This window comes from Schistocerca nitens, chromosome 12 (assembly GCF_023898315.1).
Source record: "Schistocerca nitens isolate TAMUIC-IGC-003100 chromosome 12, iqSchNite1.1, whole genome shotgun sequence".
NCBI classification, from domain to species: Eukaryota; Metazoa; Arthropoda; class Insecta; order Orthoptera; family Acrididae; genus Schistocerca; species Schistocerca nitens.
The window spans coordinates 99,959,489-99,980,291 of NC_064625.1; the positions used below are offsets into that span (position 1 = coordinate 99,959,489).

At 46.1% G+C, this 20,803-nt stretch overlaps 1 protein-coding gene across 1 annotated transcript in view; it reads left to right on the forward strand.

The window, feature by feature from the left end:
* The first annotated feature begins 8,687 nt into the window (after positions 1 to 8,687).
* Positions 8,688 to 20,803, forward strand: part of LOC126214933 (protogenin A-like) — a 323,877-nt gene continuing 311,761 nt past the window's right edge. The window contains exon 1 of the mRNA XM_049941572.1: positions 8,688 to 8,732. The gene's annotated coding sequence lies outside the window, so the exon portion shown is untranslated. The remainder of the gene's footprint in view (positions 8,733 to 20,803) is intronic.

Below are 20,803 nucleotides of genomic sequence, written 5' to 3' on the forward strand. Positions count from 1 at the left end.
CCACATTTCGAAAGCTTCTATTCTCTTCTTGTCCAAACTATTTATCGTCCATGTTTCACGTCCATACATGGCTACATTCCATACAAATACTTTCAAAAACGACTTCCTGACATTTAAATCTATACTCGATGTTAACAAATTTCTCTTCTTCAGAAACGCTTTCCTGGCCATTGCCAGTATACATTTGATATCCTCTCTACTTCGACCATAATCAGTTATTTTTACCCCCCCCCCCCCAATAGCAAAACTCATTTACTACTTTAAAGCGTCTCATTTCCTAATCTAATTCCCTCAGCATCACCCGACTTAATTCGATTCCATTATCCTCGTTTTGCTTTTGTTGATGTTCATCTTATACCCTCCTTTCAAGACACTGTCCATTCCGTTCAACTGCTCTTCCAAGTTGTAGGGAAGCAGCCTACTCACGCCGTAGTAAATTCACATCAGTCTTTCCATTGTGTGCCAGCCAGTCCGCTGTAACTAGCTCTGACGTCATAAATGTTGCGCAATACTTTTAAAATCAAGTAAATAACCTGAAACGGTTCTAGCATGTCAGGAGTAATACTAAATTAATATGTGTTGAATATCAGTTCGATAACTTTAACAATTTTCGAAATTTGGACGTTTTTCTGTAAAAACAGAAAAGAGCTAGAGACTTAAAAATTTATATTTAGATTCCTTTTCCATAATACTTTAATAGAAACAGTACTTTGGATCTCACAAATTAAAATTTTTGTTGAAATTCATAATTGTCTGGTTTTTGTCTTAAAAATTAAGGAAGCAAGATAGATTAAGTAGGCTAAGAAATAAGGCTAGGATGTTTATATTTAAGTAGAATGGAGATCCGCTATAATCATAAAGATGTGAGAAGTTTCAATTGAATAACTATAAAACTATAGCGATAGCGTATCTCCAAAGGGCAAGTTCAGAGCTCGTCTATTGCGTTTAGTGTAATTAAATTAATTCTCTCGCCCAAAATATTTAACTTGGCCACGTCAAACTTTTATTATGATTACTTACCTGTGTGCTGAATGCGCATTTAAATTGAGAGCTTCATCGGCCATCAGCAAAAGAAGCTATGATTTATTCGGTAACTTAAAGTGGTGCATTACTAGCCCAGCGGCTAGTTGGGAGAACCGATTTGATCAGGCGTTCCCTTAGCCGTCCGCACCGCGGCTTTATATATAAGAACGCTGCGCGAGGAAGTAAGGCCCCAGTTCTCTGCAGACGCTGACTAGCACACCATGTGTGTCGGGAGTCGCGTCGCGTCGGTATCATTGCTATAAACAGCCTCGGATGCCGTATTAAGTTACTCGAGATATGCGTAACCATGAAATCATTTTCGAGTGAAGTGTTAATTCTGGGATGACTTTAATTATCTATCTTCAGTTTGCGTATATCGTTTTTTCACGTGCCGCCGCGGGACAGACATTCTACCATTATTTTAGCGTGGCGTTTGATGAACATTATCATCAAATTATGGCGAGCATTCACTTAAACATTTAATTTGGACACTTATAGTTGCATCAGCGCATTAGACTCTGAACTGCTCTGTTAGTCAGATTGTGTGGATTTTTTTTTTCATCTGACTTTCAGAATATAGAGAACGTTGTTTTTTTTCACGATCGTTTTTGATTATAAATCCCAGACAATCTCCTAATTCCTCAGAGCTATAAGCTGTAGCTATAAGTGTATTTATCAGATGAAGTGGGCACTAGGAATTCTAATTATAGGCTTCACGTTTTGCTAATCACTTTCTGGTTGCCAACCCACAAAGTCCTTTGCTGTCTCTGACAATTACAATGTCATCGGCGGACCTCGAAGTTTTTATTTCTTCTCCATGGATTTTAATATCTATTTCGAATTTTTCTTTTGTTTCCTTTACTGCTTGCTCAATATACAGATTGAATAACATCGCGGATAGGCTACAACCCTGTCTCACTCCCTTCCCAACCGCTGCTTCCCTTTCATGCCCCTCGACTCTTATAACTGCCATCTGGTTTCTGTACAAATTGTAAATAGCCTTTCGCTCCCAGTATTTTACTGCTGCCACCTCCAGAATTTGAAAGAGAGTATTCCAGTCAACATTGTGAAAAGCTTTCTAAGTCTACAAATGCTAGAAACGTAGGTTTGCCTTTCCTTAATATATTTTCTAAGATATGTTGTAAGGTCAGTATTGCCTCACGTGTTCCCACATTTCTACGGAACCCAAACTGATTTCCCCCAAGGTCGGCTTCTACCAGTTTTTCCATTCGCCTGTAGAGAATGTAACTTACAAGGGAACCTCCCGATCGCACCACCCTCTGATTTAGTTATAAGTTGGCACAGTGGATAGGCCTTGAAAAACTGAACACATATCAATCAAGAAAACAGGAAGAAGTTGTGTGAAACTATGAAAAAAATTAATAAAATATACAAACGGAGTAGTGCATGTGAAGATAGGCAACATCAAGGACAATGGGAGTCAAGGAGAGCCGTGGTCTCCTGGTTAGCGAGAGCAGCTATGGAGCGAGAGGTCCTACGTTCAATTCTTCCCTAGAGTGAAAATTTTAATTTTTTATTTTCAGTTTTTGTGACAAACTCTTATGTTTTCATCACTTTTTTGGGAGTGATTATCACATCCACAAGAAAACCTAAATCGGGCAAGGTAGAAGAATCTTTTTACCCATTCGCTAAGTGTACAAATTAGGTGGGTCGACAACATATTCCTGTCTTGTGACACACATGCCGTCACCAGTGTTGTATAGAATATATCAGACGTGTTTTCCTGTGGAGGAATCGGTTGACCTATGACCTTGTGATCAAATGTTTTCGGTTCCCATTGGAGAGGCACGTCCTTTCGTCTACTAATCGCACGGTTTTGAGGTGCGGTCGCAAAACACAGACACTAAACTTATTACAGTGAACAGAGACGTCAATGAACGAACGGACAGATCATAACTTTGCGAAAATAAAGATTGTAAAATTTCACTCGAGGGAAGACTTGAACCAAGACCCTCTCGTTCCACAGCTTCTCACGCTAACCACGGGACCACGGCGCTCCTGAGCTCAGATTTTCCTTTATGTTGCCTATCTTCCGCATGTACTACTCAGTTTGTATATTTTGCTAATTTTTTTCATAGTTCCACACAACTTCTTCCTGTTTTCTCGATTGATCTGTGTTCAGTTTTTCAAGGCCTATCCACTGTGCCAACTTATAACTAAATCTGAGGGGGGTGCGATGGGGAGGTTCCCTTGTTAGTATCTATCCCTATTCGACAGCCGTCGGCCGAGTGTTTCGCGGGTTGCCTATGGTCGTGTTGTGGTAGGCGCGTACCTCCGCTGCAGCGTCCGTGGTTGAGACAACTCCTGGTATTCAGTGCAACCAACCCTTCTTACAGTTTTTAACATACTGTCAACAGGTAACGTATCCACTTTACTTCCCTGTTTCAAGCGCCGTGTTAACTGATCTAATCGAAGAGGACACGAACAATGACAACTCTGGACGACTACAACTAACCATGAAGTCTTGACTGAGTTATACCTCCAACATTTGTCTGTTTGATGTCAACGCTTCCTGCGTTCAGTTGTACATGGACATGTACAACAATTGGACAAAAATATGGAACAACGCGAGGATGCAGTCTTGAACATAAATGCTGATGTTAGCCAATCCTGCAGGTTACGCTGTTTGTTTGACCACTAACGGCACATGTGCAGTGTTCTTCTGGATACGTTAAAAGCGTCGTCCATGGTGAGAACAGTGTTCAGTGTAATTGTAAATGCTTTATGTCGGAGATAAGTGACTTCGAACGTGGGAAAATTGTTGGTGTTCGTATTATGGGTGCTTGCGTAGCCAAGGTGTCGGAAGTGTTTGGTGTTCCAAGAGATGCCGATTGAAGATTTATACCGCATAGAGGGAAAGCGGAAAAAATTATGCGCTGAATCACAATACATCCAATAGTGTTTAGCGAAGAGCACATCATCTTCCGTCCAATGATACCCACGTGGGTTCACAGAGCGTAACCATAACGCACGGGTTTTGATGGAAACTCCCGATAGATCTAGCATCTTGCCTCTGAATTGCTTCTATGTCTTGCTTTAATCTTGCCTGGTGGGGATCCAAAACACTGGAGCAGTGTCCAAGAACGAGTCGCACAACTCTTCCATACGCAGTCTCCATTACAGATGAACCACACTTTCCAAAAATTCTCTCAATAAACCGATGTTGACCATTAGCCTTTCGTGTTACCTACCTTCCGTGCTCGTTCGATTTCATATCACCTTCCATGTTGCACCCAGATATTCAATCGACGTGACTCTGTTAAATACCACACCACTAATGTTGTATTCGAACATTATTAGATTGCAGAATGAGATTTTCACTCTGCAGCGGAGTGTGCGCTGATATGAAACTTCCTGGAAGATTAAAACTGTGTGCCGAACCGAGACTCAAACTCGGGACCTTTGACTTTCGCGGGCAAGTGCTCTACCACCTGAGCTACCCAAGCACGACTCACGCCCGTCCTCACAGCTTTACTTCTGCCAGTACCTCGTCTCCTACCTTCCAAACTTTACAGAAGCTCCCCTGCGAACCTTGCAGAACTAGCACTCCTGAAAGAAAGGATATTGTGGAGACATGGCTTAGCCACAGCCTGGGGGATGTTTCCAGAATGAGATTTTCACTCTCCAGCGGAGTGTACGCTGATATGAAACTTCCTGGCAGATTCCGGAAACATCCCCGAGGCTTGGGTAGTTCAGATGGTACAGCACTTGCCCGCGAAAGGCAAAGGTCCCGAGTTGGAGTCTCGGTCGGGCACACAGTTCTAATCTGCCAGGAAGTTTCATTATTAAATTCTATTAGGGTTGGGAAAACCGACACATTAAAACCGATACCGGTATTTTAGTCTGCATAACCGATTCTTTTCGATATTTTTAGCGTCAGTTACAGCATGGTGTTTTTTTCGCTTTTTGCTAATAAACAGTTTTGCATAGCGGCAGTGCTATAATTTTTTATTTTTAAATCATTAAAGTTTTTAAAAACTACTAATGTTTATTTCTGAAACTTCCATTTCTTTGAAATATTGGTTTATTATACACTGCTGGCCACCGTAAATGCAACACCAAGAAAGACAAGAGGTAGCACAACAAAATTTATTTTGTAGATAACATGTTGACCAAGTATCAAATGATTACGTTTACAGACGTCTGTGACATGTGGTTCCTGCCAGAATCAGTAGCCAGAGTAGCCGCCATTGTTGGAGATCACCGCTGCCACACGACTCGGCATTGAGTCAAAGAGACGTTGGATGTGTTCCTGGGGTACAGCAGCCCAAGCAGCTTCCACACGCTGCCAAAGATCATCTGGTGTGGCAGCTGGGGATGTAATCTGGGTCACTCGTTGAGCAACCATGGACCACATGTTTTCTATCGGCGAAAGATCCGGAGAGCGAGCCGGCCAGGGAAGCAATTCAATCTGGTTATTGACGAAGAACCTTTGGACAATGCGTGCCACGTGTGGTCGCGCATTATCCTGTTGAAATATGGCTGTGGCCGAGCCCTGAAGGTAAGGAAGGACAACTGGCTCCAGCACCTCGGATATGTAGCGCCGGCTATTTAAAGTACCGGCAATGCGTACTAGAGGCGTGCGAGAGTAATATCCAATACCGCCCCATACCATAATACCCGGCGCAAGACCAGTGTGGCGGTGCATAATGCAGCTGTCCAGCATCCTATCTCCACGGTGTCTCCACACTCGAATCCGACCATCGTGGTGCTGCAGACAGAAGCGTGCCTCGTCAGTAAAGACAACGTCATTCCATTCTGCCGTCCACATCCGTCTGTCATGACACCATTGGCGACGGAGACGTCTGTGGTTCTGCGTCAACGGTAGACGAAGCAATGGACGTCTTGCGGACAGACCACTCTGCTGTAAACGGCGTCGAATGGTACGTGCAGACACTGGATGATGCGTTACAGACGCAATGTGCTGTGCTATGGTTCGGGATGTCACTAAGCGATCCGTCACTGCCATGCGCACAATTTGCCTATCAGCACGTGCAGTGGTGCACCGAGGTGAATGCGATCGACCACGTCGGTCCGTCGTACCCTCCTGCATCCAACGGTCACATATCCGCATTACAGTTGTTTGGTTTCGTCCAACACGACTAGCCATTTCTCTGTATGATAATCCACAATCTCGGTAAGCCACTATCCTTCCTCTGTCGAACTCGGATACTTGATCAAAAGATGTTCGCTGTTGTCTACGAGGCATAACTGATCGTCTTGTGAAACAACCACAAGGTAAACACACGTGCCGAACGTACACTCGTCGAAATCGCCAAGCCTTAAATGGCGCTATGAGGTGGCGCCACAGGCGCGCGTGATGTGCGTCTGCGCTGAAATTCTAATCAGTTGCACATCTCATCGCTGCAAACCCATGGTGTAAATTTCACTTGATTCGGATGCTTCCTTCAGGGTGTTGCATTTACGGTGGCCAGCAGTGTAGAAAGTGCGAACTGCTATCTTCCCGGGTTCGATTCCCGGCGGGGTCAGGGATTTTCTCTGCCTCATGATGACTGGGTGTTGTGCGCTGTCCTTAGGTTAGTTAGGTTTAAGTAGTTCTAAGTTCTAGGGGACTGATGGCCATAGATGTTAAGTCCCATAGTGCTCAGAGCCATTTGAGCCATTTGAACTGCTATCAGTACTGTATTAACAACAAGGCCTGTAGTTAGAAATTAACAACACAAACATGAATTAAGAGTCTGTACAGAATTACAGACTCAATAATCAACCTGTTCCCATGTGGTGTGACCTATTACATGAGATGGTAAGTGTGCAAGACTTTGCCCCACACCTGGTCTGTATGGTATGTCACTTGTATTGCAGAATGGCGGCAGCATTTCACAAAGTGCAGCAGCAGTGAATGTTCCATTTACTTTAAAACATTTAAAACGGGAGGAGGCACAACGCCTTGCGACTTCACAGAAGGAGAAAACGTGCACAGTGTTCCTTTGAAGAGAAGCTAAATTTGACTGATATATCTGTAATTCTATTGACGTGCGATAGTTTTACAACAGGCTCTAGATACCGGCTCCCAGGTTGATGCCACATTCCTCAACTTTCGAAAGGTGTTCAACTCAGTTCCGCACTCTCACTTGCGCCAAAATGTACGCCCTTACCGTGTATCCAATGACATATGCGGTTGGATAGAAAGTTTTCTAACAGACAGGGGGCAGTACGTCCTCCTGAACGGGGTGACTTCAACAGAAACAAGCGTAACTTCAGGTGTGCCCCAGGGCAGCATAATAGGTCCGCTGCTTTTTACGATTTACATAAACGATCTGCTTGATGATAGTGACAACGGCGTTAGACTGTTCGCCGACGATGCTGTAGTCTACATGAAGATAGTATCGCACGAAAATTGTTAACAAATCAACGAGGGTTTGCAGAAAATAAATGCGTGGAGTAATCACTGGCAGTTATCTCTCAATATTAGTAAGTGTAACCTACTGCGTATAATAAGGCAAAAATAATGTCAGAGTACAAAATAAATGCTCAGTCTTTGGAAGCGGTAACATCCGTCAAGTATCTGGGTGTGACTATTCAAATTGGTCTCAAATGGAACGAAATGATAATTAAATGGAAATCCTAGCTGCAAACAGGCGTTGATGTACTTAATTGGGGACATGATGAAAATGTGTGCCCCGACCGGGACTCGAACCCGGGATCTCCTCCTTACATGGCAGACGCTCTATCTATCTGAGCCACCGCGGTCACAGAGGATAGTGCGTCTGCAGGGACTTATCCCTTGCACGCTCCGCGTGAGATCCACATTCCCAACATGTCCACACCATTACATTCGTAGTGCGCCTAATAGATGTTTGCCCATCTTTCGGGAACAGATACTACCGTCATATATAGTTAAAATATGGCTTCCCGGCCATTGACCTTCTTGTGCGAACGCACACGCTATGCCCAAGCTCGTACGGGACTTGGTAGATTAATGTGCCACAAGTAATGAGTATGATGGGCTAACATCTATTAGGCGCACTACACCGCTAGACAGGTAACGAGCAACACATTTTGGGTGCACCTGTAGGCCAGTGGCAGGGTTCTTCCGGGAAAGGCGACTTCCTCCACCAAAAGCGCTGCTCGCTCTTGGAGTTTACAGACAGACTATACTCGCCCCTGTGGACGGGAACGCGGGAAATCGGGTTGTGGCAATCGGTGTTGCCCTCGTAAGTCCCCTCCACAGCCTCCGAAAGGCCGTAACAGGATTTGTGAGGCAACCTGTATAATAGCAGTGGTCGCAAAACTGTACCATGCGAGGCTGCCTTTGTTATTTCTCCCGTCACTAAACTTTTTTCCTCCTTCAGCATTATTTTACAATTCTGTTTCATAAGCTTGATTCAGACAAGTTGTTTGTAGAGCCAGCATTTGCATAGTTTGAGTTTTGGTAAGAGTGTGACGTTGCTGTTGCAGGAGAGGCGTCGGCGTCGGCGGCGGGCGCTGCGCCGGCGGCGGGCGGCGTCGCCGTCGGGGCCGCCTCGGCCTCCAGCGGTGCGGGGGCGGCGCCGGCGGGGGCGGCGCTGCGCGCCTGGGCGTCCCGGCGGCGGCCGCTGACGCTGGGCTGCCCCCGCGCCGCCCCCACCGCCCCCGTCGTGGGCTGGCTGCTGCACGACCGGCCGCTGGCGCTGCGGGACGACGGCCGACGGTCGCTGCTCGCCGACGGCTCGCTGCACATCGCCAAGGTGAGAACTCCTGACGATGACGCCCGAGCGCCGTCCGAAACGTCACCGACGTAGCGCGTCTCTCGCACGATTCTAGCGCAGTACCGCACCCGTGGCCAAAGTACTAACTCGAATTATTTACCAGACTATTTTCAACATGGAACTGTCAACAGGACCTTAAGGCGTTCCTGTAATGGACGAATTTCCTGTGGTTGATCATACTAATGTTGGTACATCCATACTTCAAATGGAGGGCAGTGGGGGCGTCAGCTGGACGAAATTCCTTCAACTGCATTTAAGGTGTCGATTTTATTTTGGCAACTAGTTTCAACGTTCTAAAAACGTCATCTTCAGGCCCATACACTTGTTGACGTCAGCTGCGTGCGGCTGATACTACAGTACTGGCCATTAAAATTGCAACACCAAGAAGAAATGCAGATGATAAACGGGTATTCATTGGACAAATATATTATACTAGAACTGACATGTGATTACATTTTCATGCAATTTTGGGTGCGTAGATCCTGAGAAATCCTTGATACGCCTGGGCATTGAGTCAAACAGAGCTTGGATGGCGTCTACATGTATAGGTGCCCATGCAGCTTCAACACTATACCACAGTTCATCAACAGTAGTGACTGGCGTATTGTGACGAGCCAGTTGCTCGGCCACCATTGACCAGACGTTTTCAATTGGTGAGAGATCTGGAGAATATGCTGGCCAGGGCAGAAATCGAACATTTTTCGTATCCAGAAAGGCCCGTACAGGACCTGCAACATGCGGTCGTGCATTATCCTACTGAAATCTACGATTTCGCAGGGATCGAATGAAGGGTAGAGCCACGGGTCGTACGCATCTGAAATGTTACGTCCACTGTTCAAAGTGCGGTCAATGCGAACAAGAGGTGACCGAGATGTGTAACCAATGGCCCCCCCATACCATCACGCCGGGTGATACGCCAGTATGGCGATGACGAATACACGCTTCCAATGTGCGTTCACCGCGATGTCGCCAAACACGGATGCGACCATGATGATTAAACAGAACCTGGATTCAACCGAAAAAATGACGTTTTGCCATTCGTGCACCCAGGTTCGTCGTTGAGTACACCATCTCAGGCGCTCCTGTCTGTGATGCAGCGTCAAGGGTAACCGCAGCCACGGTCTCCGAGCTGATAGTCCCTGCTGCTGCAAACGTCGTCGAACAGTTCGTGCAGATGGATGTTGTCTTACAAACTTCCCCATCTGTTGACTCAGAGATCGAGACGTGGCTGCACGATCCGTTACAGCCATGCGAATAAAATGTCTGTCATCTCGACTGCTAGTGAAACGAGACCTTTGGGATCCAGCACGGCGATCCGTATTACCCTCCTGAACCCACCGATTCCATATTCTGCTAACAGTCATTGGATCTCGACCAACGCGAGCAGCAATGTCGCGATACGATAAACCGCAATCGCGATAGGCTACAATCCGACCTTTATCAAAGTCGGAAACGTGATGGTACGCATTTCTCCTCCTTACACGAGGCATTACAATCCCGTTTCACCAGGCAACTGCGGTCAACTCTGTATGAGAAATCGGTTGCAAGCTTTCATCATGTCAGCAAGTTGTAGGTGTCACCACCGGCGTAAACCTTGTGTGAATGCTCTGAAAAGCTAATCGTTTGCATATCACAGCATCATCTTCCTGTCGGTTAAATTTCTCGTCTGTAGCACGTCATCTTCGTGGTGTAGCAATTTTAATGGCCAGTAGTGTAGCAAGAGGCATATCAAGACTGCTTCCGGAAGTGGAAACTGCGTTGGGAGCGGTGTATCAATTGAAAAGGAGAATATTTTGAAGAAGGCCATGCACAGAAAGTAAAAGGTAAGCGTAGAAAATTTTGTGTACAGAGTTGGGGAATATTGTGAACATGCACCGTATAAGGAAAATCGTGACTCTTGCGTATGTGCTTTCGTCCTCAGTCTTCGTCCTAAACCTTGTACGTTAGGACACCAATCCTGCAGTTGGATAGTGTCGCGCTGTTAATCCTCATTTAAAGGGACCTGCCTTTCATTACACGAATTGCAGATTTTGCCCAAGTGCTTCTACTATTCCTTTACCGAGTGAGGTGTCGCAGTGGTTAGCACACTGGACTCACATTCGGGAGACCAACGGTTCACTCCCGCGTCCGGTCATCATGATTTAGGTTTCCCGCGATTTCCCTAAATCGCTTCAGGTAAATGCCGGGATGGTTCCTTTGGAAGGGCACGGCCGATCTCCTTCCCCGTCCTTTCTAAATCCGATGAGACCGATGACCTCGCTGTTAGGTCTGTTCCCCCGAACAACCCAACAATTCCTTCCGCCGTTGTCTCACGGGACGTGAGAACGCCCGTGGACGGGAAGCGAAGTGGCGCCAGAGCGTGGAATTCCACGTTGCACTGCAGTGTAAAGCGTGAAATGAAGTCTGGCATGTCTGATTTTTGCCTCGTGGAGAGGAGCGTGACCAAAGAGATGCGACATCGTTTTTACGTCACAAGCTGAACTTGCGAGACGCCATATCGTATGAAGTTAAGCTCTGTATTTGGTGGATTTTCTTTACCTTAGAGTACATGGTACGTATATAGGCTGTTTCAAGGCATTAGTAAACGGGGGACCCGTTTTAGACACGATTTGTTACCATGAAATGACAGGAAACTGCACATCGGTAGTAAAGGCTTCCCATGTTTGGTGTTTCAACTTGCTGCGGCACTATGATGATGCATCAAAAGCGCGTCGTTTTTGGTACAATGTGTCATAGTTGAATATCAGATTATGACATTTATAGACACAGTCTTTCCATAGTGTAAACTTAATACCGGCTGCCATGTCAAAACCTTACCGCCGTTGGTAACATCGTGAAGAGAAAAGTAGCAGTCTCGCGTCCACCACTTTCCAAATATTTTTCTAATCTTTCTTTTCTAAAATATTGTGGGTCTTTCTCATTAATTTAATAGCATATCTCTAAAGTCGGTGTTGTTTATTATAAATAATGCATTTTCTGCAATTGTTGTTGCAAAGGCCAAAGAGTTGACTGGAATGTTTCCTCAGAGGCCAGAAATCTTATTGGGCTGCCAAGTTACACACTGAAAGTTATTTCTGTTGAGAAACTTCCTATGAAATGTAGCTATCTCTGAGTCTATGGAGCCGGCCGCGGTGGTCTAGCGGTTCTAGGCGCTCAGTCCGGAACCGCGCGAGTGCTACGGTCGCAGGTTCGAATCCTGCCTCGGGCATGGATGTGTGTGAAGTCCTTCGGTTAGTTAGGTTTAATTAGTTCTAAGTTCTAGGGGACTAATGACCTCAGAAGTTGAGTCCCATAGTGCTCAGAGCCATTTGAGTCTATGGACGGGCTCATGTTTGTATCTCGCAGATAAATAGTTTTTTAAGTGATGGTGAGCAACTTCGAAAAAATGTCGTCGTCCAGTCGAATGAAATTACGGAATCCGAAATTGAAATCTTAGTGTCAAAGTTAGTTATTTCAGAATGTTGGCAGTCAATGCAGCATCGAGAATGTGGATATTATGCAGGTGCAATCTGACATTAGACCCTATACCCAAACTACACTCCTGGAAATGGAAAAAAGAACACATTGACACCGGTGTGTCAGACCCATCATACTTGCTCCGGACACTGCGAGAGGGCTGTACAAGCAATGATCACACGCACGGCACAGCGGACACACCAGGAACCGCGGTGTTGGCCGTCGAATGGCGCTAGCTGCGCAGCATTTGTGCACCGCCGCCGTCAGTGTCAGCCAGTTTGCCGTGCCATACGGAGCTCCATCGCAGTCTTTAACACTGGTAGCATGCCGCGACAGCGTGGACGTGAACCGTATGTGCAGTTGACGGACTTTGAGCGAGGGCGTATAGTGGGCATGCGGGAGGCCGGGTGGACGTACCGCCGAATTGCTCAACACGTGGGGCGTGTTGTCGCCAGTGGTCGGCGGAAGGTGCACGTGCCCGTCGACCTGGGACCGGACCGCAGCGACGCACGGATGCACGCCAAGACCGTAGGATCCTACTCAGTGCCGTAGGGGACCGCACCGCCACTTCGCAGCAAATTAGGGACACTGTTGCTCCTGGGGTATTGGCGAGGACCATTCGCAACCGTCTCCATGAAGCTGGGCTACGGTCCCGCACACCGTTAGGCCGTCTTCCGCTCACGCCCCAACATCGTGCAGCCCGCCTCCAGTGGTGTCGCGACAGGCGTGAATGGAGGGACGAATGGAGACGTGTCGTTTTCAGCGATGAGAATCGCTTCTGCCTTGGTGCCAATGATGGTCGTATGCGTATTTGGCGCCGTGCAGGTGAGCGCCACAATCAGGACTGCATACGACCGAGGCACACAGGGCCAACACCCGGCATCATGGTGTGGGGAGCGATCTCCTACACTGGCCGTACACCACTGGTGATCGTCGAGGGGACACTGAATAGTGCACGGTACATCCAAACCGTCATCGAACCCATCGTTCTACCATTCCTAGACCGGCAAGGGAACTTACTGTTCCAACAGGACAATGCACGTCCGCATGTATCCCGTGCCACCCAACGTGCTCTAGAAGGTGTAAGTCAACTACCCTGGCCAGCAAGATCTCCGGATCTGTCCCCATTGAGCATGTTTGGGACTGGATGAAGCGTCGTCTCACGCGGTCTGCACGTCCAGCACGAACGCTGGTCCAACTGAGGCGCCAGGTGGAAATGGCATGGCAAGCCGTTCCACAGGACTACATCCAGCATCTCTACGATCGTCACCATGGGAGAATAGCAGCCTGCATTGCTGCGAAAGGTGGATATACACTGTACTAGTGCCGACATTGTGCATGCTCTGTTGCCTGTGTCTATGTGCCTGTGGTTCTGTCAGTGTGATCATGTGATGTATCTGACCCCAGGAATGTGTCAATAAAGTTTCCCCTTCCTGGGACAATGAATTCACGGTGTTCTTATTTGAATTTCCAGGAGTGTATATGCAGTTTAAAAACGTAAATGGGATGAAAATTCAATTGAATTAAGGAATAACTTGTATTAGTATGTATCTGAGAGCCCGCCGGGTTGGCCGTGTGGTCTAACGCACGGCTTTCCGGGCGGGAAGGAGCGCCTGGCCCCCGGCACGAATCCGCCCGGCGGATTTGTGTCGAGGTCCGGTGAACCGGCCAATCTGTGGATTGTTTTCGGCGGTTTTCCATCTGCCTCGGCGAATGCGGGCTGGTTACCCTTATTCCGCCTCAGTTACACTATGTCGGCGATTGCTGCGCAGACAAGTTCTCCACGTACGTGTACACCACCATTACTCTACCGCGCAAACATAGGAGTTACACTCGTCTGGCGTGAGACGTTCCCTAGGGGCCCACCGGGGGCCGAACCGCACAATAACCCTGGGTTCGGTGTGGGGAGGCGGAGGGGTGAAGTGGACTGCGGTAGTCGTCGTGGGGTTGTGGACCGCTGCGGCGGGGACGGAGCCTCTCCGTCGTTTCTAGGTCCCCGGTTAACATATGAGACAATACAATGTATCTGAGAGCGTAGTACAGCAGTATGTACTGTTTCTCTACCAACAATCCGCTGTTATCGACAATGACTGACAGAGTTAACGCAGTTATTGGTTTGGTGCATTAGTCTAAAGTGTTTTTCCATAATGAAGACATAGATACCCATAACAGAAACTTCGGTCGTCAGTAATATACAGGGTGTACATGAAGTCCGGAAAGATTTATTGCACAAAAACTAAACGTTGTACAGATGTCATACATATTGCATTTTGAAGGGAAACTCTGAAAGATTCTTTTTACAGACGGTGACTGAATTATTGCCATACCCGTCTCAGCATGGCATCGTCGACTGTGGCAGTCGCTTCCCGTATTCTCTCCCGGAGCTCTGCTACATCACGTGGTAGAGGCGGTACATACACCAGATCTTTAATGTGTTCCCACCGAATAAAGTCACCCGGAGTGAGATCTGGTGATCGGGGAGGCCATTTCATGAAACAGCTGTCCCTTCTGTAGCACGGCCGATCCATCAACGCGGCAGCTCAGGTACCCACGAACTTCGCGATCAAAATGGGGTGGAGCCTCATCCTGCTGAAAGATGAACGGAGAGTCCGATTGCATTTGAGGCATCAGACGTTGCTGTAAAGGTACGTTTACACTGGGATACATGTATCGCGACATGTATGAGCGACATGTCAATTTGACATGTCGTGATACATCACCTCATACAAAAATTCACGGAACTTGTATGCGGACCCTCCAGCTCATACATGTCGCGTATACATTTTGTATATCGCTTTTTGGCCATATACGCGACATGTATGAGCGACATTTGAAGAATTCGCGCATGCGCAGTACTATCATTTCCTGTCGTCTTGTCGACTGCCGCTTATTTCGACGATTAGCGCATGCGTAGTACCAGGCTCTTTGGCGGCTGTTTGAGTTTTGAAGGTGCCGACTGTCGTTTCGACGTTAATGTATCTGCATAGAATATCAAAAAGTGCCATATGCAACATTATTCTTCGTGTTTGCGAGGCCATTGTGCAAGTTTTATCCCAAGAAGTGAAGGTGAAAGTTTTATATATATATATCAGTGTATGTAATTCATTATATAATTTTTTCACGCATCTGGCACGTATATCAATGTTTTGCTATTATTCCGGCGGCCTCGCGTGATAATGTTGACAACGGATGCCGACAATCGTGTGTGAGACGTTGGCATTAGCAATCGCGCGACAATGCAAATATTTGTCATGAAATCTTCGTTTTACGAGGAATCCCCAGTGGCTAAAAAACGAAGTGTTACTGCCAACTGATCCTCTGGTGGAATTGCTTCCTGAAAGTTTGTGTTGGTTTTGGACACAAGAGGAGCCACAAGTGATAACAAACCGCGGAAATCTTCCATATTCGTCCTAACATAATTTCTAAAATATGCGCCATCCTCTAGCGTTAATTCGCGAGAAACTCTCTGTCCCACCATCTACGCTTCCTCCGCCTTTTCTTCCTATCATCTTCCAAAAGAGCAAGTGTATCAGCACATAAAAATGTGAAATCTTCCAAATCGTCGTCGGAAACTATCGCACAGTGATACATATCAACCAGTGTAAACGCACGCTCATACATGTATGAGGTTGATACTTGTCAACTCATACAAGTCGCGATACATGTCACAAAGTCGCATATACATGTATCTCATACATGTGCCGATACAAATCGCAGTGTAAACGCACCTTAACATGTCCAAGTAGGAATATCCAGTGACAGTGCTCTCGCCGAAGAAGAATGACCCGTACAGTTTTCGACGTGACAAGGCACAAAAAAACATTTACCGTTGGGGAATCACGCTCAAATTCAATGCATTCGTGTGGTTGCTTTATACCCCAGATTCGACAATTATGACTGTTCAATTTTCCATTAATGTGAAAAGTGGCTTCGTCGCTAAAACTTAAGCGATAAACAATGCTCTCCCCATCCTCATTCAATTGTTGCCAAGTGCGAACAAAAAATGCTTGTTTTTGTCATCATTGAGCTACAGGTTTCGTAGACAACTTATGTCGCAGGACATTCGACACTGTCATTGGAGCCATTTCGAGTTCAGGGGATGCACGACGCACCGATTTCTTTGGACTCCTTACGAATGTCACTCGTACGAGCTCCACATTCACTTGACTCACACTGGGATGTCCGCTTCTCTTTGCTGGGCACAAGCAACCCGTCGTAACGAATTTGTTGTGCCAGTGGTAAATGGCCTTCCTTGTTGGTGGCTTCTTACCGTACTTGGTCCTAAACATCCTCTGAACAGCTGCGGCACACTTGTTTTTGTCGAACTCCAACGCACAGAAAGCTCGCTCCGCACCTGAACTCGCCATGTTTGCGACTAGCGCTGACTATCGGCAAATTACCAAACTACGCTGTGGCGGTATACATGAAAAAAAAAATTCAAGGTTTCTCTTCATAGTGACATATGTATTTTATGTGTACAGTGTTTGATTCTTTTGCAATAAGTTATTGAAAATGTTCTTAGACTTTATGCACACCCTGTTCTCCTTCACTATTTACAACAGTCTGCCAAAGCTGGGGTAACTTTTCGATACCGCGACTATAGAATTTATGTGGTTTTGGGGCTAAGAACTTGTCAAGCCATGTTCGGAGCGCATTTTGATCCGGAAAGGAAGTTCCTTGAAGGTTGTTCAATGCAGAGCGGAGAAGGTGAAAATGCGAGGACGCAAGATCAGGTGAATGGGGTGGGTGCGGAATCACTTCCCAACCGTGCTTTTTGTCAGTCGAACAGAGAGCGGGCGGACGTTATCGGAAAACAGCATCACTTCTCGCAGTCTTCCTGGTCGTTATTCTAGGATTGCTTTTGCAAGACGTCGCAGTTGTTGACAATAAATGTCGTGTCAGCAGTTATGGTTAAATCTCGGGGAAGCAATTCATAGTAGACCTCACGGTCACTGTTCACCAGATGCATAACATTAACTTTTGTAGGTGTGCTTTACATATGTAGAAATCTGTTGCTACAGAAGAATGCTGAATATTAGGTGGGTAGGTCGAATAGCAGACGAGCATATACTGAATCGAATCGGAGAGAAAAGAAATAAGCCGACCGTGGTGGCCGAGAGGTTTCAGGCACTTCAGTCTGGAACCGCGCTGCTGCTACGGTCGCAGGTTCGAATCCTGCCTCAGGCATGGATGTGTGTGATGTCCTTAGGTGAGTTACGTTTAAGTAGTTCTAAGTCTAGGGGACTGATGACCTCAGATGTTAAGTCCCATAGTGCTCAGAGCCAGAAAAGAAATTTATGACACAACTTGACTAAAAGAAGGGGTCAGTTGATACGGATCGTCCTAAAGCTTCAAGGCATCACCAGTTTGTTTACTCTATGCTAGATATCGGAATGAATGAATAATTTATGCAGTTTAAGATTTTATTCGTACCTGTTATTTTCTCAGCAACTGTTTTATATATTTCAGAATAAAATACAGTCGTCAGTTGCACAGTTACGAAATTTACTTCGCTGTACCGATTTCAACACATTAGTCTCAGAAGCCTAAAAAATGTTGGGCGTTATATAATTTTGCCGTTCTTGTATGTAACGTATAAGAAGTGTATTACAAAAAACTTACTTAATACTGGTTTAGCAGACGTCGATATCTTCATCACAGGAGCATAATGCCACGATAGCAGCAAGGAACACACACAAAAACACTCTAAAAGTATAACTAAGATGTATAAAGAAAGCTGCGTATAATACATATGAAAAGTTTTGTGACGGCCTTCGTAGCGACAACACTTCGCTGTAGAAATGGCCTACGAAGTCACCGCCACACTTTTAATAGCGGGCCGACCGGTCCGCTGGAACAGTGAACAGAAAGATGAAAACCCAAACACTCGGATTAAATGAAAGTCGGTACTTATCTTTATTAACGACGATACAGAACACAGTGGTGAACATGGTCTACAGAAATCTGTCTAGTTCGAGTCGGAGCGGCTTGGTCAGTGTCGGCTGACGACAAACAACAACTCTGCTGCGATGAACACACAACTGACTAGCAGGTACACAATTCGGTGGCGAGTATACAACTGATCGGCGAATCCAGAACTGTCCTAGCGCTCGCGACTCCAGCGCTTAAGAAGCCAGAAGCCAGCGGTGGCGCGCGCAGACTTGCGGCGATTTTCTGTATCGCTGGCGCTGCTTATGCGGACGGCGTCCGGACTTTGATGCTGCCAACCTTTTTGGCAGCGGGCTCGGTTGGCATTACTGGCTAGGATATAACAAAAAGCATGGCACATAGTTCCACGTAAGGTATTACTAACATTAATATCTAAAAGAAATGGGCTAATTTGCGCGACTGTATAAGAGATTTTAAAGATCAAAATGCAGGTAGTGTCTGTTTTTCAATACAGGCTAATCATTCAAGAAATCTTCCAAATTTCATCTGTATCTACATGATTACTCTGCAATTCACAATTACGTTCCTGGCAGAGGGTTCATGGAACCACCTTCACAGTAATTGTCAATTATTCCATTGTCGAACAGCGCGCGGAAACAATGAACACCTATATCTTTCCGTGCGAGTTCTGATTTCCCTTATTTTTGTTGTGATGATCATTTCTCCCCATGTAGGTCAGCGTCAACATATTTTCGCTTGCGAATGAGAAAGTTCGTGATTGAAATTTCGTGAGAAGATCCCGCCACAAGGAGAAACGCCTTTGTTTTAATGGTGCCCACCACAAATCGTGCATCATGTTCGTGACACTCTTCCCCCATATCTCGATAATTCAAACATGATGATCTTCTTTGGCTTTCTCGATGTACTCCGTTAATCCCATCTGGTAAGGATCCCAGGCTGTGCAGCAGTACTACAAGAGAGGACGGTCAAGCGTAGTCTAGACGGTATCTTTAATAGACCTGTTGCAACCTTCTAACAAGGGAACCTCCCCATCGCACCCCCCTCAGATTTAGTTATAAGTTGGCACAGTGGAAAGGCCTTGATAAACTGAACACAGATCAATTGAGAAAACAGGAAGAAGTTGTGTGGAACTGTGAAAAAATAAGCAAAATATACAAACTGAGTAGTCCACGGACTACATAGGCAACATCATGACAGTGTGAGCTCAGGAGCGGCGTGGTCCAGTGGTAGCGTGAGCAGCTGCAGAACGAGAGGTCCTTGGTTCAAGTCTTCGCTTGAGTGAAAATTTTACTTTCTTTATTTTTGCATAGTTATTATCTGTCCGTTCGTTCACTGACGTCTCTGTTCACTGTAATAAGTTTAGTGTCTTTGTTTTGCGACCGCATCGCAAAACCGTGCGATTAGTAGACGAAAGGACGTGCCTCTCCAATGGGAACCGAAAACATTTGATCGCAAGGTCATAGGTCAACCGATTCCTCCACAGGAAAACATGTCTGATATAGTCTATACGACACTGGTGACGGCATGTGCGTCACATGACAGGAATATGTTGTCGACCCACCTAACTTGTACACTTGGCGAATGGGTAAAAAGATTCTTCTACCTTGCCCGATTTAGGTTTCCTTGTGGATGTGATAATCACTCCCAAAAAAGTGATGAAAACATAAGAGTTTGTCACATAAACTGAAAATAAAAAATAAAAATTTTCACTCGATGAAAGATTTGAACCACGGACCTTTCGTTCCGCAGCTGCTCACGTTACCACGAGACCATAGCGCTCCTGCGTTCCTAATGTCCTTGATATTGCATATCTTCCCATGAACTACTCAGTTTGTATAATTTGCTTATTTTTTCACAGTTCCACAAAACTTCTTCCTGTTTTCTCAATTGATCTGTGTTCAGTTTTTCGAGGCCTATCCACTGTGCCAACTTATAACTAAATCTGAGGGGGGTGCGATGGGGAGGTTCCCTTGTAAGTGTTCTGCGAATAAGTCGCAGTCATTAATATGCTTTCGTCACAACATTACCTATGTGAATATTGCATCGAAGTTATTCGTAATTGTAACCCCTAGTTTAAAAAATGGTTCAAAACGCTCTGAGCACTATGGGACTTAACATCTGAGGTCATCAGTCCCCTAGAACTTAGGACTACTTAAACCTAACTAACCTAAGGACATCACACACATCCATGCCCGACGCAGGATTCGAACCTGCGACCGTAGCAGTCCCGCGGTTCTGGATTGCAGCGCCTAGAACCGCACGGCCACATCGGCCGGCCCCTAGTTTAACTTACAGCGCTAAGGCTTTGTGTGATTTATCTTGTAACCGGAATTTCGCGGACTTCTTTTATTACTCATGTGGATGACTTCACAATTTTCATTATTTAGAGACAGCTTCTGCACCATACTGATATCTTCTCTAGTAGGAATGTTTATCCATGTCGAACTCTTCTAAGAGGTGTTGTATCCCTTGTCCTTCAAAAATGGAGGAGGAAGGCCGGCTGGCGTGGCCTAGCGGTTCTAGGCGCTACAGCCTGGAACCGCGCGACCGATACGGTCGCAGGTTTGAATACTGCCTCGGGCATAGATGTGTGTGATGTCCTTAGGTTACTTAGGTTTAAGTAGTTCTAAATTCTAGGGGACTGATGACCTCAGCAGTTAAGTCCCATAGTGCTCAGAGCCATT